The sequence below is a fragment of the Astatotilapia calliptera genome, chromosome 7 (genome assembly GCF_964374335.1).
Source record: "Astatotilapia calliptera chromosome 7, fAstCal68.1, whole genome shotgun sequence".
Lineage (NCBI taxonomy): Eukaryota > Metazoa > Chordata > Actinopteri > Cichliformes > Cichlidae > Astatotilapia > Astatotilapia calliptera.
The window spans coordinates 25,007,022-25,032,213 of NC_137428.1; the positions used below are offsets into that span (position 1 = coordinate 25,007,022).

General features: G+C 39.5%; 1 protein-coding gene across 1 annotated transcript in view; it reads right to left on the reverse strand.

Annotated features, from left to right (window-relative positions):
* The window catches only part of bmpr1bb (bone morphogenetic protein receptor, type IBb), a 55,595-nt gene that overhangs the window by 30,220 nt on the left and 183 nt on the right, over positions 1-25,192 (reverse strand). Inside the window, exons 2-5 of the mRNA XM_026173854.2 lie at positions 22,922-23,003; positions 22,623-22,684; positions 21,992-22,061; positions 18,544-18,697 (exon numbers count right to left, since the gene is read on the reverse strand). The gene's annotated coding sequence lies outside the window, so the exon portion shown is untranslated. The remainder of the gene's footprint in view (positions 1-18,543; positions 18,698-21,991; positions 22,062-22,622; positions 22,685-22,921; positions 23,004-25,192) is intronic.

Consider the following 25,192-nt stretch of genomic DNA (forward strand, 5'->3'; position numbering starts at 1 on the left):
GAGCACAAAAAAACCCCAAAACAATCCAATATGCAAATTCTGCAGCCATGCAATCCAATTACAAACACATATGTCAGCATTCAGGGGTTAAATTTGAAGTCACTGAAGGTCAAGTATGAAGTTTAATTTGACTCCAAAATCAAATCCTTATCCACTTGGCGAACAACAACAAATTATAGTGTCCAATACAACAACCACAAAACACACTTTTCCATTTATTTATTCTAATGTCACTGGCTTCGCCTCCTTGCACTCAAGGGGCTGCCCATAATAATCCCCGTGCTCTAACAAAAGCAGATGAGACATTCCTGTTTTCCTCCAGGAAGTTTTGAGTGAGTGTTAAACCATCTGCTCCTGTGGCTGATGGGAAACCCAGGGGCTTTGCAGTCTTGGCAGCAAAATCCTGTCTCTGGTTGCCTGGTTGACCCACAGTTCATTTATCAATCAGACAACTTTGGCCTTAATTAGAAGAAACAGTCCATCAGCTTAGATTGAGGCGCCACTGAAAGACTTATTTCAGTGGGAAAGGTAATTTGCTTTATAATACTCTTCTTCATAGTCTGCGTTCCCTCAAATCTGTCAGTCCCTACACATGGTGGAAAATATGGACACCTGTTTTTTGTCTTATGAAAAACAGATTTCAGCAGCTTTAGATGAAAATGAAAAAAAAACAAAACACACTGAATCATTTTATTTTACACACACACACACACACACACACACACACACACACACACACACACACACACACACGTAATAAATATATATATATATATATATATATATATATATATATATATATACACACATACACACACACACATAGTGTAATTTCACAAAAAAATGTAGCATATTTATAATTTTAGGCATCCCATTTGTTTTTAGACAAATATGCAGTACACTACAAGTCTAATACACAGAGAAATATTCATATCCTCAGTGTGGGAGTAATAAAAGACATGTGAGATGTTCATGATGGACCGTCTGTGAGAGAGAGCCACATCAGAGACTCACTAGTTTCTTTGAATATCTAACATCTGTGTGACATTATGAAGCCATAACTGAGTTGTACGTCTCAAACAATTTGATATATTATCATAAAGAACCCTCTCCTTCTGCAATTATTTAACAATCAATGGGATTTATTATTTTATTTTTCACTAAAAACCCTAACAATAAAGCCATACTTGATAATGCACACTTTAATATTACTTTCTAAGAATGCCGGGGAATCGCAGCTATAAAAATTCCAACAACTTCAAAATGCAAACAAAATGGAGTGCAAATGCAAAATCAGCTTTCAGAAGAAACTGAAAACAGATTGGTAAGCCCAAAAGAAGTTGTCATAAAATTGTACTTAAGCATTTTCATTGTAGTTGCATCTCCAAAATATTAAAGGAGGGACAAGGGTAGAAGCTTTTGTTGTTGGTTATTTTTATTTTTGCTTCATTTTTTTGTTGAAGCTATGAAAAATGTCATAAATGACAGTTTGACAGGCATAAAATAATATTTTACAGCATCAAGGTGATTCCTAAAAAGATACTTTGCATATTTCACCAGTGTGTCATCTAATTTATGGAGGGAGTCAGGAGAGAAGTACAACAGTGACTATCTACAGCCATCTGTAAAACACGGTGGCAGCTAGGTGTTCGGCTGCATTTCAACCAGAGGTGTTGGAGACTTTATCAAAATTTACAGAATTGTAAACAAAAAAAGTGCCAGGTTTTGATCAATCATGGAAAGAACCTGACTAGCGGTGGCTTGATTTTTCAAGAAGCATGGAGAACTTTTCTGAAAACTAGTTAAAGAAATTATGAGAAACGCTTAAAAAAAAAAAAAAAAAAAAATTATATATATATATATATATATATATATGTATATATATATATATATATATATATATATATATATCTCCATCAGCAATAGCTTATTTTGTGGCGTCCAGACGTGCAGTAAATTACTGGGCATTGTATTCCATGTAAATCTTTCTCCCTTGAGGTCTGAGTGCATTAGATCCGGAGCTATCAGTACCCTTTCCCCCTGACAGTGTTGTTTGCTCTCTTCCAATGATAGCACAATGAAAACACAGGAAGTAGCCTCGAGAGCGCGGGGCCTGCGATCGATGTCTCTGTGTCCAACTATAAGCTAGGTGATGTCTTAACAGCTGCCTTCCTCACTTCTCAAACCTCTCTTTCCCTGCGATAGCCCGTCAAGCTTCCCTCAACCACTAATGTATCTGAATGCAGTGTCATCCAGCGCGTCTCGCATCAGTCGATATATACTGGAAATGCTACCCATCTTTGAAACATCACTCCTTCACTTACTGTAAGTGCACATCACAGAGGGCACCATCCCCACAGTGCTGACAAGGAGGAAGACTACACCAGGCGGCCCCAGCCATGACAGAGCATCATCATATGCAACCACAGACATAGTTTTTACTACTAAAATTGCAGTGTATAGACTACGTGTCTAAATTGGGCTCTTATTTTAAGATATGAGCCTGTATTTCACATCATTCCAGGAGTAAGAGATACTTTAAAAAAGACGTCGCTGGGAATGGAGTATGATAATGTGCAGCTCTGTTCTTATGTCCTTTGATACTTCTTGGCTTTAATGTTGACTTTTATGAGTTCTGGGCAACAAAATCCATAATTGCTGCACACTGGCAACTGAGCCATATAAAATAATGAAGGAAAAAAAAACAACTAAAAAAGAGTCTAAACAACTCCTGATATTAGGTACAAACATAACTTTTTGTGATATGATATATAATGATTGCAAAGACCAACTAGTAAGTCAGTCTGGCTGATGTATAACGGCATTTCCAGAGAGGATAGGATGCTGTAAAAAATCCAGTAATAATGTTTACATGTTTCTTAATAAACGTCAGAGAAATGCAAAGGCATTAGATACAAATGAAAAACTAGATCCTCCTACTGTCAGTGCACAGAGATCCAAGGATGGTGATGGATTAGTCAGTAGGCCACAATTTCATATATTCGCGTATATTTTTTTATCTTTGCATGTTAGACTATATTTGTAATTGTGGATTCTTCATTATCATTTAAATGAAATGAAAGTAACTGTGCTTGTCTCTGGACCATTCAATAGTATTTTCCCTTTTGTGTCTGGGTTTCAATGGGCCGATGAAATTGTTCGTATGATGTATTGTCCGTTTAACATGGGTTAAATAGTTGCATTTTTGGGGGGGGGTTAAATTAACAAATGGGGTTACATTGATTTGTATTGTTAAAAAGCATTTAGGGGGCATATAGCAGCAGTTTCTGCCAAATATCTATTTTTTACTTGTGAACAGGACCATAAGATGAGGCCTACGTTTTCTCTTGCAGAAGCAGAAAGTGTCTGCAGTCAGAACACACTAGTAAAATCCACTCTGACTTCATGGAAAAGTGTTGATTTCTTCAAATGATTGTATCTGGTTGTTTTCTACTCTCTTGACTCTTGGTGTTGGCTGTGAAGACTGGAAAGTTGTTGGCAGAAGCTTCTTATTAGACTGTTCCACTTTAAAACCTTCTGCTTTCCATATTTTTCACAAGGTATTCATACACCTGGTTTTGGTTATTGTGATACATCAAGCTTGGGAAACTATTACACACATAAAGGTATATGCAATGTCAAATGGCACCATTAAGATGTGGAGAGTGTGAAGAAAATTTCAAGGCCAAATCACCCAATGCTTGAGTTGCCCACAGACCGTATTATTACTGTTGTGAATTCAGTACATGGTGTTTTTATTAGGTTTCGAGCAAAAAAATTATACAGCTACATCTAATGTATTTGAATACACTTAAAAACATAGCTATTAGTTCTCTTTGCAGGGGTGTTTCCTGGGATTTGGGAGCTTTGGGGTGTTTTTTTGTTCCACAGGTCATTGGAATATTTAATCAGAGAGAAAATCAGTGTCCTACAACACATTGGGTGTGATTTATGCACTTGAGGGCTGCCTTATGTCATTGGACAGGTTTATTACATGAAAAGTGGCTGCTCAAGAATTTAAATATAATAGTGCTGTTTTCCTCCCTTTGTCTGGTTCTGCTGGATGTTTCTTCCTTTTAAAAGGGAGTTTTTCCTTCCCACTTTCACCAAATATTTTCATAAAGGGGTCATTTAATTGTCTGCTTTTCCCTATATCATTGAAAGTAGTCGTATATATATTTAAAGTATATATTTAAAGTAGAAATACACTGAGCCTGTACTTTGGTACAGTAAAATACTCAAGTGCCAATGAATCTACTGTTGCTAGATTGTTGTTGTTAACAGTACTCTCATGCAGTGGCTTTGATGGGGGCACCAGAGGAGACTACAGGGGCAACAAAACCACCACATGCCCCTGCTACTGAGAACAAGATGACAAATGTGGGAGGCATCTGTTCAAAGTAATACATACATACAGTTAACTGAGCTTCTAGATGCCAAATCCTATTAAAATGACAGCACACAAACAAGCGAATCCTACAGAACAAGAAAATCTCCTTACAATGTAAACACTGATACTGCTGTTGGCTTGGTTCTCAAAACTGAGTCAGGCAGCTGGGTACACTTTTCATACCTCATTAGTGCTTTTATTTTTTATTTCCCTGTCCAAGGAAACAAGCCCTTGTTATAGTGCATTTGTCACTCTTTACTGGAATAAAGGTTACTGTCTCAGTATGTCTGAATTAGTTAACTGTGACAAATTTCTACACTTTCCCCATGTTTGTCATGTAATTTATACCCACTTCTTATCTGATCTAACTTCCACTGACAGCAACAATAAAAGTGCATATTCCAATAATATTTTGAGTTCACTGTAGCCTCCCCAGTCATAGTAATTAATGGCGCCATGGGTCCTATGAGAGTGGGACCAGCTGCATGTTATGTCTTGTCACCAGTCCCAATCTGTTTGACACCTTCGGCCACATCTCTCTCTTCCGATGCCAAGAATACTGATGGAGTACTGGTCTGAGGACTCTTTGTGCCCACCCTCAGAGAACAAACACTATTAAGACTCGACAATGTGCCCCTCTGCCCATCCCCAGAGTGCAGGCAGTGCCAGCGTCTGTAACTGGAGAACAGAGAGCAAAACAGCTGCTCCCAGTCTATCCTGCATCTGCCACAACTGTGATTTCATGGAACAAAGCGAGAATGCAACCACACGGTTCGACTGGCTGTTCAGTCACACTCCAGCCATTGTCCCTGTCACTCTCTCTCTTTCTGTCTACCTTCTCTTCTTATGTCAACTGATGGCATGGATATTTTTCTAACATTTTCAATCTATCATCAGCAATTTCTCCGCCTGGTATTTTTATGCTCGCACACTTCACTGTATATAACATCTTTCACCCCCACTTCACACACTTATCCTGTAAAGCAGTGGTGCACCCAGTTGGTCACCAAGGCCACTGCTTGGGTTCTTCCAACTGACCGATCAGGGGGGTTTGAGTAACTAGTGTCCCAAAGACAGACGCATCAGACAGACTGTAGCTACCAATTTAGCCATGCCTGCTATTATCATCTACAGTGGTCTGGCTTCTCCTATTAACAGAGGGGTGCATTAAATAATGTACAATTATGAAGTTAGGTGTCTCACAGAAATGTTTAAAAACAAATTATGCAAAATATGTTGTAAAATAATATGAGTAAGATTGGATTAATAACTAAAGAATATTTTTATCCAATCAGAGCGACAGCAAGATGCTAGTTTATAACACTGTTACACAAAACTCCTGGACCTTTCAGTGAACCAGTTATCATTGTTTCCTATTAATGATGGTTGTTATCAGTTCTTCTTGGACAGAATCATGACCTAAGAGCAAGATGTGGATCATTAGCAGCATTTCTGCGCATTTGAAGTTGATCTACTGCCAATGACACTTTAATTCCTTTCATTCCCCAGAAGTGTACGTACAGCATTAATGTCTGAGAAATTTCAAACAAAGATTTCTATCCGACTCATTAAAATTCTTATTCATAGATATTTCCAAGCTCTTTGACATTTTCTCAATGAAGTGTTGACAGCAGCTCTTGAAAGCACACCTGAACACTGCTCCCTTCGTAGCTGCATCTCTTTACTACACAAGAGCGGAAGGGATTTGTCAGACTATTCGATGCTCTGTCAGAGTATTTGTGTCTTAGAAAGGTAAAAAAAATTTCACATACCCACAGGCAAAAAAGTTTTGTTTTTGTGTTTTGTTTTGGGGGTTTTTAACAGATGATGTTTAAACAGAGCAGGGTTAAGGGTCCCTACACTGACAAGCTATTGTGGTGTATAAACAGGATATACATTTCTGCAGTCAGTCCCTTGTTTTTCCTCCAAATGCACATAGTTCATTTGATAATTAACAGCTCAAATATGAAAAAAATATGAGAGGAGACACGGTCGCTGCAGGAGTTAAACCAGGGCACTGGTTTAATTTCACATTACTACATCAAAATACTACAATATTAACAAAAATAGCATGATAATAATCTCATATTTGGTAATTACATGAGTATAGTTGAGCCCTGCAGGCTTGTTTGCGAGACAAAAACATTTTATTATTAAACAAAGTATTTTGACATAATAAAACTGGAGCTTTTTTATTTTTATGATTTTGGCTTTGAGTTAAAAAAAAATGCTCTTTATTATTCCTGTGTAATGAGAAATAATCATACACAACAAATTCTATCTGTTTGCTCGTTCACTAACATGCACAGGGTTTAAGATTCCTCCAAGCCTGAACTTTGGCTGGCAACTTTTTTGAGTGGAGCGGACTCCCTCTAGTGCACTTTAGCTTAATTAGGATAGATGAACACAGTGTGTTAGTCAGGAGGAATGAAGAATTAAAAGCACATACGACAACTAATAATGAAAAGACTTCTGGGACAGACATTTAAACTGGAAAACAAACTACGCAAGTTTGCCTTTTTTCGCCCTAACATAATGACTCCACTATGAGCCATTAAATCTACCACAAATTGGGCTCAGCTTGTACTTGCTGCTATAGTTAGATGTGGCAAGGCATGCAGCCTGTGTGGCTAAGTGCCCATAGGTACAGCAGATTGTCAGTCCACCAGACAAGCTGTCTAGGAAGGATCAATACAAGATTACAGACAAATCCCTCCCTTCAGACCTTGATTTCAATTATGCACAATCGTGAAGTGTTAAGTTTTCCCTTGCAAAGCTTCTTGAATTGTCCAGACAGGCAACTACATCAGCCTTCTGCTTCTCTATTTTACACAAAACAAGAAAACTTCTTCAAAATATTCGTTTTCACAAAATCTCAAGATAACTGTGTGTGTGTGTGTGTGTGTGTGTGTGTGTGTGTGTGTGTGTGTGTGTGTGTGTGTGTGTGTGTGTGTGTGTGTGTGTGATTGCCATCACCATGTGTGTCCATGCAGGGAGAGGAAAAAAGGAAACAGAGGAAAGCTGGCTCACACTGTTTGACCCCACAGTGGACGAGGCTCACTTTGCAGGGTTCTATGAATAACTAAAACAGATGATTGACAGAGTGACTGACACTCGTGGAAATCAACTAGGACGTTGGGTTCTATGTTGCCTGTAAAATATCCATAAAATCAACCAATAACAACTGGTCAGGCAGCACTTAATACAGTACACAAAAAATGTCAGATCCTGAGCAAACATCACCCTCTGAGGTTGTAAAATGAAGCCATTGCACAAGTGCCAAAAACTGCAGTTTTGAAAATGTCCACTTTAGGCTGGCTCCAAAAACAAAAGTCAATACCCATAGCTTCCTCCTATAAAAATGTCTAACCTTTAAAGTAAGAATAAAACGCTAAAGTGACTGTCAGTCTACACACTCAATTACCCCATTCCCATCTGTGACTACTGCACAGAGGGATGAGTTCATCCCTTACACACTGTGCATATTTTAGGCCGTCACACACACAGCAAGTGTCTTTCCAAAATGTTGAACTACACACATCTACTGACATTAACCCTTTAAAACCTACCATAGAACCCAGTCCGCCAGAGCTTACTTTATATTTTTACATGCTGTAGTGCCATTTTTGGGAGCATTTCAAGTTGCTATACATCAATACAACCGTTATAGCCCAAATTTTAATAATAGGTATGCATTAAATCGTTTTTGTTTTTTTTTACATATATTTCTACTTGGAGAAATTTAAGAGGTTTATCCCTCAAAACTTTAAATACAAAAAAGTTGCAAAACATAGTTTACAACAACAGGAAATTTATTTTGAGCGTCTTCATAGTTTTATTTTTGAGATACACCATTTTTTATATACTGCAGAAGAAACGAAAAACAATCCTATAATACAAATTTGCAAAGAAAACAGCATGTGCATCAAACTATTTAAAGCAGTGCAGTTTGAGTTCTAAGCATCCCAGAAACTATTTTAAAAACACCAGTATAGGCTTATAAGGTCTACAAGTAAAAAACTAAATTTTCCGCGAAAATTATGTCGCTTCTGGTTTTGGGCAGGTAATGGCGAACGTGCGATGGTTCCCGCTGACATCTATTTCAATGTAGGAAGTGTTATGAACAGCTGATCGGATCGGCAAAGCCTGTTTCTGGAATATTATGTTTTTCTTCCTGCAAGCGCTTTTAATGCAATTTTTGCAAAGCTATATGTGAAAGGAAACTGTGACCCAAGTTCATGGCATAAGATGTAAGTACAACTCCTCCGGTTTCATATGCAAAAAAAATTATTGCGCTAGCTTACATGGTTCCGGTTCTACGGGGATTTAAAAATTAGTTATGCAAAAAAAAGACCGGCTTTAAAGGGTTAATAAACGAATGAATGATTAATCCTTAATTAATGTTTCATAGAGCAGGAAGAGTGTGTTGTATTTGGAGAAAAACACATGTTATCACACATCATAATGCTATAATGATCTGACACTTTTTGTGTACTGTATCAAGACATGAAATCAAAGCAGTCATGATGATGAAGAAGCTTCTCGGATGAGAGGTGAAACGTCTTCAAGCAACTTAAAGAAGTCCAGACGCTTTTCTTTCCAAGTTCCTTAGATTTAAATATATTATTTACTTATATATCTACTGCAAGTTAGAACTGGGATGTATAAATCATGTATAAACATTACGACTATTAAACACCATGCTCACTGCTATATTGTAATAAATTAATTTATAATTGTCAAATTTTTAATTAAATATTTAATTAACACTTAGAACCCAAAAATACAAATAAAACGTATCTCAATTTTGCACTAAAAAGATGACAATTATAGTATTTTTTATTGCTTTCAATTGTCAAAATGTGTCAAATTTGACCCTAAAACTATGTAAGCTGTTTTTTAAACTCTAAAAAGATTTAAATTTACAGACTATTAGCAGCGTGATCATCTTATCTAAGTCGCTGACCTACCCAACATGTACTAGTATCCCGTGAGGTTGTGTTTTGGAGCATTTTTAATGAAAATAACCAACAATATTATGGTTTAATGTATTTTACATGAACTGCATTTATGGCTAATATTTTGTTTTTATATTTATAGCAATATTTAGAAGCTATCCGTGTCTGTGTGATGCACCACACTAACCAAGCTATCAACTGTTAGCGGATAATTTAACACTTGAACCTGCAGCCGTCGTTCAAATGTGTTCAACTTACCAGAGCAACTATGAAAATGAAGCAGAGAGAAATGGTACCACGGCTAATGATGCTAAATCATGTGATCAACATAGCTCTTTACCAAAAGAGAGCAGACCAATCAATGAAAAGAAATAAGAGATACAACAGCCAGACTTACAAAATATTTTATATTAATCACGCTGATAACCCGGTTACTGGTGGCAGCTGACAAAAAAAACCTTGAGTAAAAACTTATACTTGCTTGGTCATTTTAAAGACTAACAAATACATCATCACTCCAGCAGTTTTAAAATGAAATCTATTGTAAAAAAGTTGTTGATTATCCACAAAATGCAAATGTTACCCACTTACAACAATCACATTTTTTAAAGGGAACTACTGGCTTTAATGCAAATCATGTAAGTAAAAATCAAAGCAGACCCACACATGCTGCGTATGCCCAAATAAAACATAACCACTCTCCACCCTTCAAACAAATGATAGACCAAACAGTATTTCTTAATTATAACACGGATATTTTAAACATATCAAACCACAATGGCACTGAGCCAAATTACTGTATTTACTTAGCTAATTCCGAAAGCTTTTAAACTTTGAAAGCAACACTGCCAAACTATCAACAAGAGGGGAACACACATCTGCCTCATCTGTCAACACATCCCAGCAGAGCCAATAACAAACCCTGAGCTCCGACTGAGGTAGCAGAAAGGTCAGTGGACCGAGCAGAAGGAGAGGAGAGAATGAGTGTCTATTCACTGCATGCTCACCAGGCCTACACTCAGTCTGCCCAACCCCCTGGGAACTAAAGCCACAACGGGCAACCTGAAACCCATGATGTCATCCTCAGAAAGCATGAGCTACCAGGACCAGAGAGAAAGTGTACCAAACCCAAAGTCAACATCACACAATTGCTCGGTTTAATTGTATTTAAAGAGGAGCAGCTGTAGGAAATTAAGAGGTTCACCAGTAAAGTATTGTACCTGTGTGACAACATGCAAAATCTCTCGAAATCTGGCTGACTTATAAATTCTACACTGGCTCTAGTGGCAACCTTTGTTGCAACAACATAAAATGCACTACCTTCAAATAGCCACTTGAAGCTGGCTCCAAAAATGAGCCAAGCCCCTTTTTTGCTTATTGGCGTGGTCAGGTGTTGACTTACAAGTGGGTCCTGAAACTGTGGACATGCTAGAACCACTAGATGTCTGCTAGGTTTCACCTTTGCTAACGAGTCCCTGAACTGGACTTCTTGAGCATACTATGCTGGCATTGTTGTCTTTCTGAATACAGTTTTCTGAAAAATAAAATGGTTTTCTCTGTAGCTAACTGTACCCACAGACTGTCCAAGAAATCTGTGTACCAGTTTGTTTGTCTTTATTTATTTATTGTTGGTGGGGGCATTCAGTAATACTATTATTATTGAATCCATTAGTTGTTGCCATAATTATCAGGTTTTGGGTCTTAGTAACACAATTATACACTGTATATAAAAGATGGCATTAGACACTCAGTTTGAGCTTTTTGCCATCTTGGTATTCTGAAACCAGACAAGATTTCATTTTGTTTAGTGATTTTTTTTTAGCTTTTGAAGCATTTTTTCTATTTGCTGGTGCATTTGAATTGTCAGAACCACAGAGAATGCAGGTTTAAGTCATGTCACATTTTAAATTTGAACCTCTGTCCATCCTTTATATACAGTCTATCACAGTACCTATACAGTGTATGGATGCTATTCTAGTTAAACAGTGGTAGCTGATAACTTAACCTCTCTTCTAATTGGGTTCACGTTTAGCAATGGCAAAGGTCAAATGCCAGATAAGTTTTGGGTATATATTTACTATCCTTAAGAGAGATGAAGTCTTTGAGCTTTGACTGAAAACAGGCATAAAAAAATTCTCTTTCATGCCTCATTTGTTGCTTCTGCAAGCCATAACTGAAACACCACTTTCAAAAGATGAGGTGAAGAGATTTGGGTCATTAATAGTCATTAGTCATTTTATGCTAAATATATATGATTAAAATCTTTTTAATCAGTCGATAAATCTTTGATCAAGAAATCTGCTGGTTTCTTTTTGATTTTTGTTCAGAAACTGCAGTCCTTTCTTTCTGCTTGTTCTGCTTGATGATGGTTCACATCTTATGAGGTTGCATTCACAAAACCTCGTCTTGATTGCTAACATAGAAACATGTACACCTACAGTAAATGGAAACATGCACTGCACTTCCTGTGCAGTCAAATAGAGGGTTTCCTTTGCAATATGAACATCTTTCTTATCACCCACATATCTTGTCCTTAACGTGGTCTTGGTTTCCATTTTCTAGCTGATATATCTCTGATTGCTCCTTTTTTTAGCTTCATGACCTTTTCACTGTCATACCCACCTATTCTCACCCCTTACAAAAAGACAACGCCAACTCATATTAAAAGGAAACTTTCAACCTTTATGCTTATTTTTCAGATTTAATACATTTTAAAGCAGAGAACCTAAAGAAATAACTTGAATGAAACTCAGATAACTATCATGCTGTGTATCTTATTACTGCTGCAATAAATTACTGGTTGCATGAATTAACTTATTTAAATCGTGTTTGTTTAAAAAGGGGGGATTAAAGTTTCTGTGAGTCTACAGATGACTCAACATGAAGAAATGTATTGTTAAGTGAGTGGCCTGGTATTCTTTTATAATTATATCCAGCCTGGGTTTGAGCCAATACAAAGAAAATAACTTTAAAAAACAATTTCCATATTACACAAATGCATGCTTTGTAAAGCAAATCAGACAGTCACACTGATTTGTATCAGTCCAAATTCATTTCAGAATTCCCCTCCATTTAATCCCTCTTCCAGAAAGTAGCCACTGAGCTGCACTTGTCTGAAAATGAAAAGGTTAGTGGAAAATACAGATAAAAACACATACTTTTTTTTCTCTTTTTTTTTTTTTACACTGAGATGTAGTGATAAATGTCTTCAAATGGGGAAAGGCATGGCAATGTCAGTGGAGACCCAAACAGGCAGTATTTTAGTGTGTGTGTGCGTGTGCGTGTGTGTGTAGAGTGGGAGAGGACAAACGGTCAAACATGTCATCACATGCTACACATGATGGATGGCAGTTTCCGCCTTCTCCAGAAGTTTATGTAAAGGACTCCTACTGCTGTTCAGCTTAATGGTATCCAAGGGTGACAACCACAAGGGTTTTCATCTGAAGTGTCCGTCTAACACAGAAAATGAAACCTCAGGCCACTGCAGACTATATCACTCTTAACTGATGGGCTTTACTCCATCAATATCATTAGCTTGCTGCAGTGTTTTCAACCATCAACTAATTTAATCTTTTCAGCGCTGCAACCCATAACTAGCTCTCATGTACTTAATCCTATGGAGACAACAACGTATTCATCATGGAGATTGGGGTGGCCTGTTTTAAGGACTAACTACATCCTGTTTGAGAGTGAAGTGGGTAAAAAGTCACTGAAATGTCACGATGATCCTCTGCAGTATGTTATCATTGTTTATTGGATGCTAATCAGCAGTTATGGCTTTCTTATGATCTCTGCAGTTTGCATTTGAAGGCTCTGTGTGAAGGAATGTAAACAATCATGGTGACCAACTTCAGTCTCATTATGGCTTCTGTTTGTTTATGACACTAATCTGTGGTTGTTGGCCTTCAGGATGAAGTCATAATTGCTGCTGTATTTGTGTGTGTGTGTGTGTGTGTGTGTCACTGCAGAAAAGCAGTGTCCTTGGTTTTGATTGGCAATTTACTGTAATACTGTAAGCTATTTTACATCAGCCAATTCATAGTCCACTGTGCAGATAAGTTTTGTACAATTGTGTCACACACTGCACAGTTTTCAGCATGGCATACTTTCTCCTTCACATGAGGCATCAATCCTGCACCTTCATTGGACTGGCTTGTGATCAAAGTCTGTCGGATTCACTGGTGATGATTCTTCTTTATGGTTCAATGTCAAAGCAAGGAGACGGCACACTGAGTTATACATGCCAGACATAGAAACAGCTGTCCTGTCACTCCGTATCTAATGAAGACAGACAGTGGGTAAAGAAACGATTGGACGCAGTGATCCATCCTTTGAATTCACAGGGGACTGAGATGGCCATGAACTCTATTTGTACTGGGTCCCCAATATAAACTTGCGCATGTGCGTAAGACAATTACAGCCTGATTAGGTTTCTGCAGCAACATATAAAGTGAAACAAGAGATCTATAGCAAGAACTTAATCTTCAAAGTCTGATTTTAAGTATTATGTATGAATTTACCATCACATGAATGAATTAAATCATGGTGTGACTGGAAAAATTGCTTCGATTTACATTGTGTAAAATATCACCACTAGATGTGCGGTCATCTGAGATCTGTTTTCTTACCCCTCCCATTTCAAGTGCATAATCGTAGCTATGGTGGTTGCTGTTAGTGTAGGATATCAATCTTCTGTTTACCTCAGCTATCAGTATGTGTCAGTGTTTATTTACTCTGGAGGAGACTGTCAAACTTAGTTAAAAGAGTCCAAAACAAGTCGAAGAGTTAATAAGACTCTGACAAATTCTTGTCTGCTTGCTGAGGATATCCTGAACTTTTCTTATGGTAAGTGCTGCTGTTTTTCCTGCCCTTAGCCTCTGTTAGCTGCTGTTAGTCAGCAAAATTGGTATGGCCCAGATCTGGCCCACACAATGTGCTTACACATGGCCCGCATACCGCAAAGAATGACGGCCCTTTGGTGGCCCAGATCTGGTTTGCCAATGGTGGGCCATACATGGGCCAGCACAAGGCCAGTTGCAGACACACTGGTGGTCCTTTGCTGGCCCATGTGTGGATTATCTCTGGCAAACCTGGTCTGGGCCACCAAAGGGCCGTCATTCTTTGCAGTATGTGGGCCACGTGTAAGTTGTGTGCAGCCACGGGCCAGTTGCAGACACACATGACAAAACTCTGTTTAGACAGTGAATGGACTGATTCTTATATAGTGTTTTTCAACTCTACCAGATTACTCAAAGTGCTCTATACAACATGCCACAGTCACCCAATCACACACTTTCTCTTAACTGAGTGCTTTCTAACTACATTCACACTCACACTCTTGACATGCAGACTGGATAAGCCAGGGATCAAACCACTAACCTTCCAATCAATAGGTGACCTGCTCTACGCCTGAGCTACGGCCACCCACTGGCAAAGATGAGTAAACCCTCACTAGGTTTTGGATATAGTGTAAACTCACAAACCCGTCAAACCTGCATTTGAAACGTTGGCTACCATAGCAGTATAGTATTGCAACATGGCATTTGGGTCTTCTAACTAAAATAGGAAAATAGGAACATAAATAGTGCGTCGTGTGTCGGTGCCATGATTTCAGTTCAGGACATGAGGGTTAACTTGAGTAGGAAAAGGATGATATTTTCTCCAGATGTGCATCACGTTTTCTTTTTCCTTCGCGTTTTCGCTTCTTTGGTGAAGGGGAACCCTTGTCAGATGATAAAAGACAGGTATGATGCTTCATATCTTGAGTTTGAATTACAGTTTGCCACTAAATCACATAACCAGAGTAGTTGGAATGTATTGATGACTACTGCCATTAGACAGCTATCTCTACAGATGCACATGCAAGCGATCCTTTCAATCATCAACCTGGTAATTAAAACTGTACCTATTATAGAAGGGACAAACAGAAGCTACAAAACATTTAGTATGATACAAAAAAGCAGCAGCAAACACAACATATGTTCAGCACTAAGTTGCAATGATGATCCTCCTTCTTTTTTTCAAATTTATTCATGTAGTGGACTTCACTTGTACTAACCCCTTGTACTAAACTTGACAAACATGCACGCAAACAACAGAATGTACCATTCCAAACATGTTGGAACAGACAAAGTTTGTTCTGAGTGAAAACCCTAAGGGCTTTGTCCTTGCCAGAGCATCTCTCAACCCCCATCTTCTATCCCAACATCCTTCATCCTTCTGATGAAACCCTGGGGAAGGTTCAATTTTAGGGACTAAACTCCAGCTTTGCCCCTAAAGACTGTCTCTCTCCCTTTGCTCTGTTTTGCTTGGTTTAGGCCAATTTACTGCTTGCAGTTATACTATTACCACTGTCAAGCCACCATATTCCCACAAGAGCGAGAGAATATTCCCACAGTACAGTCCTGATGTGCAGCTTACACCAACACTGAAACCTAGTAAAACAACACTGAGGAGGACCTCTACGAGCTTTGCCAACAGGCCTTATTGACAAGTTAAGACCATTAACTTTATTCGCTTGTTGACACTGGTTTGCCGCGATGCCCCATCATCAGTCAGTCTTGAGTGCTTTGGATGAATCCCAGTCAGACCTGAATCATGAAGCTGGAGGCAGATCTGGGAAACAGCGACCACAGTTCAGTCCACACACAGACAGTGGCCAAAAAAACTCTGTCTCCTCTCTGTCCAAAGCTGTCAATGTGACTGTGGCACTCCTGTCCGTGATTGATGACCGTGGCTCTGCATATTTCTGAAGCTGACACGTGCTGCCTCTGTTGGCCGGGAGTCCTCTCTGTTCTATTTTGTTTACATTATTCGTCTTATTTCTCTGACCAGCCCAGCTGTCGAGTGCATATGGAAGGGTTTTTTTTTTCCATGCCCTCAGTTGTCCAGGTATGTGTAACGAAATCTTGAGTTCTGTTTTGAAAACCCTGGGAGTTCCAGTCGTTTTCACATTCGAGGTTTTTCTTTAAGCTCCCCCACCTCCGCCTTCCCTCTCACCCACTTGTACTCCCATAGAATTGTCCACCCAAAGCTTCTAACTGCTTAATTTGTAGCACTTCCAAAAAGTAAAACAAACATAGGTTTTAAAAAAAAAAAAACAGTGGGCACCACCCAGCATCTTGACCACTTTATGTAATGAAGTAAAAAGGCCTGTGTGTGTGCCTACATTATTAGCGTTTTTAAAATCGGGCATTTTCAGCTTAGCTTTTACGTTGGCATCAGAGAGAAAAAAGTTACTGACTTTCCAATTTCTTCATGTTTTATTCTCAAAACATGAGCTTTCGGTTTGATCCTATGAAAAAATGACCAATCATGTAGGTGGTTGTTTAAAACACATAACTGTTGCACTTGTTTCATGATACAGTCTTGCAGGTTAGTCACTCAAACTTAACTAGTTATTTCATCTTTTGCATAACCCTAAACTGAAGCAGCTGATGCTGAAATCAGACAAAGATCAGGTATAAATGTTAGGTTCTTTAAACAGAAAAAAAGTTAATCGAGTTAACAAAATCAGACCCACATACGAGTGTGTGGATCCAACATGCTTTCAGACCGCACAAAATGTCCCAGATTGCACATTTTCAATGCTTTACAAACAGATGCAAAGTATCTTGCCTATGAGTGAATTTGACAGCAAGAAAGAAACTAACCATGAATTCCTTATACGTCTACATGCATACAGTAACAAGGTCAGTAAAAAGGTTGAAGCAGTAGAGTACAGAAACCAAGTAACCGTCTCCTGATCCTTAAAATGTGATCTGTGCATTGTGGCACAGCAACATTGGTGCGTGCAGCTCCACATGTGTCACCACACAGAATAAATTAACAGCTGTAACTTCTCTTAAACACCTGCAATAACAATCCAGCGTGTAGCAGGTTAGCTAGCTTCTCTGCTCTCCCTCTCTTTCTTTGCATTGTCATTTGATCCAGCCTCTGCCCTACGTAAAATTCTCAGAGCTACAGAAGAGGTTTGGAAAGCAAAGCAGAGAGGCGGGTCTCTTCTGAGTCTGGATACAACCGTAAGTAAAGATGAAAGAATAATGAAAGATTGATGTGGCCAAAATGTGTTTCCCTTGGACGTTAATTTAGAAAGCAGGACATACTCTCCACTGAGTCTGTATCAAGTCTTTTTTTAGACCACAGTTGGAACTGAAATACACACAGAGTTTCCAGTGAGGCTGGGTGGCTAAAATAAATATGCTGATATTACTAAGCAGTCACATTTAAAACAACGAGTCTTCCAAAGGCGTCGCTTTAGTTGTTTCCCATATCGTCACTTGAGGGCAGACCCAACGCAACTTGAACTAATTTATTTAGAGGAGCCTGGAGCTTTTCTTTCACTGATGTCATCAGTCATCTTTGCCGCAAATACAGAAAACAAGTAACTTAATCGCAATTGCAAACACCACTACCTGGGTGAGTCAAATTAGGCTGAATGCCAGCGAGTAGCTGTAAAAGGTTTAACGGTTAAAATTTCAAGATTTCCAGAGTAACGTGATACACGATAAACTTCCACACAGAACAAATAATCTCTTCTGGAAAACAGATCACAAAAAAAAAAAAAAAGAAAAAAAGTTGGGAAAGCCTTGAAAACCATATCAGCTCAACACAAATGCAAACAGTTTTAACAAAGGACAACAGGTGTCATTGAAGTGTAACTGTCCACCAGAGACATATTCAGCAAACGAGGCTTGGCAGCTTGTACCTGCTCTCATGCAACATACAGTAACTTGACTCACCTTTTGTTTGCTGCAGTAGTTTATTTAATCTGAGGTTATAGTGCTTTTCATGAAGTGTTGACACGAGTTTGTCACCTGTTACCTCTTTTGGCTCATTCCCTAATCTCACGACTAATCCCAAACCCTGTCAGGGAATCCACCGTGTGTCGTGTCTGACAATGTATGTGTGTGCTTGTTTCCAAATAAAGCAGAGCGAGCAGCTGGGATCCAAACATCACAACAGAAGCTGACGACATGGTGAAGTGAACAATTAATCTCCAAACGCTGTGAACGCGACTGACAAATGCGGAACACTTTATCTTGGCAGGATCTTCTCGTGCGGTTCAAGGTAATGTTATTTTTAATCATCGGCACACAGAGCGCTTCATTCTTCACCGTATGTTCCAGGATGAGACTGGGTCTTTAATTAACAGATTAGCATTGATATGAGATGTCATTCTGAATACAGACTCACCTGATCTGATCTATGCAAACTCAGCTTCTTCTGCTGAAGTATCCTCCTCTTCTATCCCCTGGCTTTAAAATGCAAATCTCTGATGTCAGCACATTTCCTCGCAGACTGGCTCACAGGTATGACTCTGAATACCCTCTGCCCTCTCCCAAACCTGCTGGAAAACAAAAGACACACACAAAACCCATTTTGCAATCTGTCATCAAGGGCTGGGAAGCAGGAAAAATACGCACGAGACAGAAATTGATTTCATGTGTTTCTCCATCTCCTCTCGCAGTCTGACTGGCACTCACTGTCGCTTCCTATTAATCAGACGCGGTGCAGAAAAAGGTCGACAGCAGAGCAGACATGCTGAGGACCGTAGAACAAAGCTTTTCAGATTAGTATGTTGAAAGATCAAACTGTCAAATGAGATCAGGGTGACATGTTTTGAACGAGGTGAAAGGCAGAGCCCGCTCTTTATACACATATAAGGAAATATGAACTTCTCAGGAAAAGAAGGCAAGCGCCATGAAACATATTTCAGAGACCTTGAGACAATATTGTATGAGCAAAATTACAGTGAGCCACAGCTGGGTGCTGAAGTGAAACAGCGAAGTTCCCTCATGATGGAAACAGGTGACTCGTACTGTGTTTCTGGGTGGTCTCGGCTGACCTGTATTTTCTTAATAAACCAGTAAGTTAGGGTGTAATTATAGGCTGTCGAGCTGCCAGCGTGTCAGACTTGTATGTGTGGGTGAAAGTGCTGACAGTGTCATATCAGCTGTGTGAACTTACATGTGAACCATATACACACAAAAATGGAGAAAATATTTGCATAACTGTAATTTTTTTGTTTTAGTATCATCTTTTTTTCCACCCACGCAGACTCACACAGCTGTCTTTTATTTGCCAGGATCCAGCAGCAAATGGTGATACATTGTGAACTTTAACACACAGATTCTTGACATTCTTTATGGGTGTGAGTTACTCTCCAACTCAAACTGGCGTTTGGCTTCAGGACGCTTTTCTTTCCGGACAGCAGGTCACTGTCGCAGAAGGAGTTCAAGCAATCCTTTCCCACATATACAGGCTATTATTGACCTCTCTACATGCAGGAAGTCCATTTTTCACAGTCTTGCACAGGTTCAGCTCCCTGACTGAACACCACTTGAAACAAGGACTCCAGGTTTGGAGCTGCATCAGCATATTTTGCTGTGTATGACGGGTCTTGCAGTGGCACGCTCAATGTTGCTTAATGTAAAAGGAATGCTAATTAAACGATGCAACAAGCCAACTCAGGGCTGAAACCAAGATGCAAAGATATAAAAATGTATTCATGAGCTACTATATGTTTATATTGCTGAAATGCACTATGCAAGTAGGCTGAAATATTTTTTATGCAGGAAAATATGTAGAAGTATCAATCACAAGATGACCTTCCATAATGCCACTGAGCTCTCAGACCGCATCCATCCTGAAAGAGTATTACATGTTTTTATACACTCACCGGACACTTTATTAGGTACACCTCCCTTTTGTCTTGAGAACTGCTAAAATTCTTTGCATCATAGATTCAAGATGTTGCTGGAAACATTCATCAGAGATTTTGGTCCATATTGACATGACAGAATCACACAGTTGCTGCAGATTTGTTAGTTGCACGTGCAAGACGTGAATCTCCTGTTCCATCCAAAAGGCACTCTATTAGATTGAGATCTGGTGACGATGGAGAGATTTGAGTACAGTGAAGTCATTGTCGTGTTCAAGAAACCAGTTTGAGATGATTTGAGCTTGATGACATGGCACATTATCCTGCTGGAAGCATCCATCAGAAGATGAGTACACTGTGGTAATAAAAGGATGGGCACGGTCAGCATCTGCTCAAGTAAATTGTGGGTTTTATATTGTTCTCAGTTGGTACTGAGGGCACCACCTCAGTGAGTGACACCCAGAGTGGTTTCTGCTGCTGTAGCCCAACTGCTTAAAGGTTTGATGTTTTGTGCATTCAGAGATGATCTTCTGCAAACCTTGGTTGTAACGAGTGGTTATTTCAACTCTTGCTATCCTATCAGCTTGCTCCAGTTTGAACATTCTCCTCTTACCTGTGGCATGAACAAGGTACTTTTGCACAGAGAACTGACACTCACTATTTTCTTTTTTGTGGAACATTCTCTGTAAACCCTAGTGATGGGAAAATCCCACTAGATCTGCAGTTTCTGAAACACTTAGACCAGCCAGTCTGGCACTAACAGCCATGCATGGTCAAACTCGCTTAAATCACCTTTCTTCCCCATTCTGATGCTCAGCTTGCAGGTTGCCTTGACCTGCAGCTCAGTGCATTTAAGCACACACACAGTGCCTAAATGCACTGAACAAAGTGCGTAGAGAACAAACTGTTATCTATTAACGAACAGTTGAACAGGTGTACCTAACAAAGCGGCTGCTGAATGTAAACCGGATAAAGATAAATCATACTGGGAGGTAAAAATTGTACTTCACAGTTAAAAAGGAATGTGGAAAAGGGGTCCTCTTGTCTCATCAGTGAGACCATGGCTATCTTCACACCTTCATTTTTACTAACCACCTGTAAGGTTTTGTGACTGTGTCTTTCACAGTTGTGATACAGACAAACAACTGCCAAAGAACTCAGACTACAGCTGTGGCTACAGCAGGTTACACAAAGACAGAATCAAAGGGTGAAAATAACATGACATACACTTGTTTGAATTGGATTTGATGAATTCTTCTGGTATTCATTTATACTTACATTTGGCATTTTTGGATTTCTGTGTCTATTTCCTTGTTTCAGCATCGTCTTAACGTTACCATAATTAAATTTCTTTCTTTTTTTTTTGTTTGTCTTATTTTTATGAGAAGGTACATTCATAAATACAGTGCTCTAGTAATTTACTCAGGTGTGTTTCTGAGAGTGTCTAAAATTTACTACACTATATCAGATGTTGATCTTCATTTCAGTTAGACAGGTCAGTAGAGGGAGTCTGAGCCTGACCCAAAACTTGAGTGGAGAAAACAGGATTCTATTATAGTCAGAGCGGTTTATTTTACATAGCCTATCAACAGGCCGAGCAGAAAGTCAATTAGCCTGCCACTTTGGAGGCTAACTGCACACACACACACACACACACACACACACACACACACACACACACACACACACACACACACACACACACACACATGATGAGCTTTGTCAAATACTACCTCTAACTCCAGGAAAACAGCCTATCGTGATCAATACAGCTTTTAGTTTTGGATTACATTTTCTTCACAATATTATCGGTGTGGAGCTTCAAGTGAGACCACTCAACTTTACATTTGTGAGTTCCCATTTAACAAAAGAGCTCGGTTTTACAGTCAGTCATGTGCATATAAACAGATACTATGTCATTCCATTTATAAGAAATGTTCTCAGGCACATGGATAGAGAGTGCATGAGAGTGTGACTCACCATCCAAACCCAGGGCATCAGAAAGCATCCTGTCACCGTGCCCAGCCAGAGCTTCAGCACTTGTCCTTCTCTGGAAGAAATAAAAGTGGAAATACTGGAAGAAGCTCATATGTCTGTCATAAAACTGCAGACTAAATTTCAAACTCAGGTCAGCTCTTTTTTTTTTAATACAATCCTATTTTTCTCCAGTAATATGAACTTACAGGCAACCTCCCATCATCTTCATTAGTCTTTCATCAGCAACCCTACATAAAACGATGAGTGGGTCATTTGTACTTATGTGTTTGTGAATTAGCATTAATTGTCAAAGTCCCAGGGGAATCTAAGCTAACTGAAACAAGATCGACTATTTCAGATTGGAACATGTAACCTGTGCTTCCAGGTTAATTATATCCAGAGAGGAGTAATAGGAAAAATCTACAAATGGTAATGACGACAGAAACTTATCATTTAAAATAAAGAATTTAACTAAGGCAGGATAAGATTTCTGAGAGAAAAGCTTCCCAGGTGCCACCTATGTTAAATACTGTTCCTGTTTCAAAGAGAAGCTTAGTATGGAGATTTTAGGATGGGAAGACAGACAATAGCGGACAAAATATGAGTGAATGAATGGCAGATGGAAAAGCCATACCTGTGGAAAATTCTTGATGTGAGATGCTCTTCCTTCAGGGAGTGCACACAGAGGAGAAGAAGCTAAAAGAAATGATGAAAACATATAAAGTCCTGGCAGCTGGAAAAGGCATTGAGCAAAGCCTGTCTGTAACTGGATCTCTGAAAGTTTGTATCTCGATATACTCCATTTGTCTCTGTGCTCATGTTACATGAGTGTGAGGTGATGAGCTAAAGTCTTCATTATTGCTTTTCTTCTGCAGTCCTGACAAAACTTTATAGGTAAAAACTTCTCCCTCCTCCCACATATTCGGTCATTACCTGTGCGGTCCTCAAATACTGCTCCTATTAAGCTTGTTAATATGCGGCAGTGATCTCTGCCTGGATTGGCTGTCCTTGCTTCCTGTAATTATAAGGGAGGAAACTTGAGGTGAAAGGTCGCAGCTTGCTAAGTTTAGCCCTGTGGACAAATCCAGACATAGGCCAGTATCTAACCACAGTGATTAGGAGTGTTTGTGCATTTATGTGCACCACACACGTAAATATGATGCTATTTGATTTAAAATTCTGATTTGTCTAAAGCCACATATCCATCACTTGTGATTCCTCATCATTGCTACACATTTCCACCCGTGAAGGTTTCAATCAACCAGATGAAGAAATCTATTGGTTAATTACTCTTAGTCAACACTGCAGTCCATACAGAGCTCTGTGGGAACTCCATCTGACATTTTTCACAGACAGGGCAGCCCTCATGCTGCTGCATAACAGGCCTAACAAGTAGAATATACACACACTGTGTTAGTCATCAGTGCCAGAGAGTCCACCACACTGAAACACTTGTAGCAGGAGTCTGCGGTAGACCACAAAGGGCTGCCTTGCCAGCCACCCTCACTTGACATGCCATCATGCCTAAGGACAGGCGTGACTCCTGCCAGGGGCAGAGCCAGGGCAAGAACCGGGTGGTGGGCGGTGGTTTGATCACTCTCTGTGAGTTTAATATTACCAATAAACACTCACTCTGTTGTGCCTCAAAGAGCCTCTCTGTCTTGTAGAGAGTTAGAGGGGCTGCTGTGTTCCAAGACTACACCACAGGCCTGAATGAGGTGTATTGCTCCCACCGGGCTCAGAGATAGTCGTGTAAACATGAGACGATGTCATAGACAGTTTACTTTGTGTCATCCGTTCAGTGGTCAAGTATTTCCATCAACCCTATGCCACTGAACTCTCACAGAGAGAACAGCCCCCCACATACAAGCTCCTGAATAATCAGGCCCCATCATGTCTTAAAGACCTCATGGTACCATATCATCCCAACACAGCACTTCACTCTCAGATTTGCTGGCTTAATTGTGGTTCATGGTATATTTAAAATTAGAATGGGAGGCACAGCCTTCAGGTTTCAGGGCCCTTTTCTCTGGAACCAGCTCTTAGTTTGGATTCAGGAGACAGCCACTCTCATTACTCTACTCTCAAGGCTAGGCTTAAAACTTTCCTTTTTAATAAAGCTTATAGTTAGGGCTGGATCAAGTGCCCCTGAATCATCCTTTAGTTATGCTGCAATAGGTATAGGCTTCTGGGGGATTCCCATGAGTATTTCTTCTTTACTCATTAGGTCTTTATACACCACTCTGCATTTAATCATTAGTGATTATTTATCTCTGACTCTCTTCCACAGCTCGTCATTTGTCCTGTCTTCCTCCCCTCAGCTACAGATGGACGCCCCTCCCTGAGCCTAGTTCTGCCTGAGGTTTCTTCCTGTTGAAAGGGAGTTTTTTCTTCCCACTGTCGCCAAGTGCTTGCTCATAGCTGGTTATCTGATTGAAGGGTCTTTACATTACAATATCAAGCACCTTGAGGCAACTGTCGTTGTGATTTCGTGGCATATAAGTAAAATTGCATTGAACTGTTAATACCTTCAATCTACCTCTAGTCATAGAGGCAGTGTAAATCTACGTATTTTATTCCCCTTGCATTATCTACATCCCAGCTGATCAATAAGTACAACAGTGGCAAATCAAATCAGTCACAGTGATTACATTATTACATAGCCTTTGATTATATCATATGATCTTTATCAGCTGATGGAGTTGACCCAATTAGATTTTGATATGTAATCAGTTTAATAAGTCAGATTAAGCACCAATAATATATTATAAGTGAACTACTGGGCTAACCTTATCTGGTGATGAAGATGACCGTCATAATCAATGCAATGAAAACAACTTTGAATATCTTTCGCAAAATTGGCCAAATTGTCGAATTTAACAGGGGAGACCTTGATAACAACTTTACTCAGTGGATTAAAACAGCTGTCTCTTATCATAACGCAACTCCGAGGCCATTGTCCATCTGATCAGGCATCAAAGATGTACCGCCGCGATCAATTTAAGCATCATCAGCACCGTCACAGACTCCACCAATAACGCTGTCCGGCGTCGCGCAGATCGCCCGCAGCTGCTGCCACTAAATAACCCCCCTCGTAGGGAGCCAAATAAGCATTTCGGCTGAATTCATTTGAACAGCAGCACGGAAAACAAATCACGGACCCCTCCGGGTTTCACTGACGAAAGTCTGGACATCCACTGCACG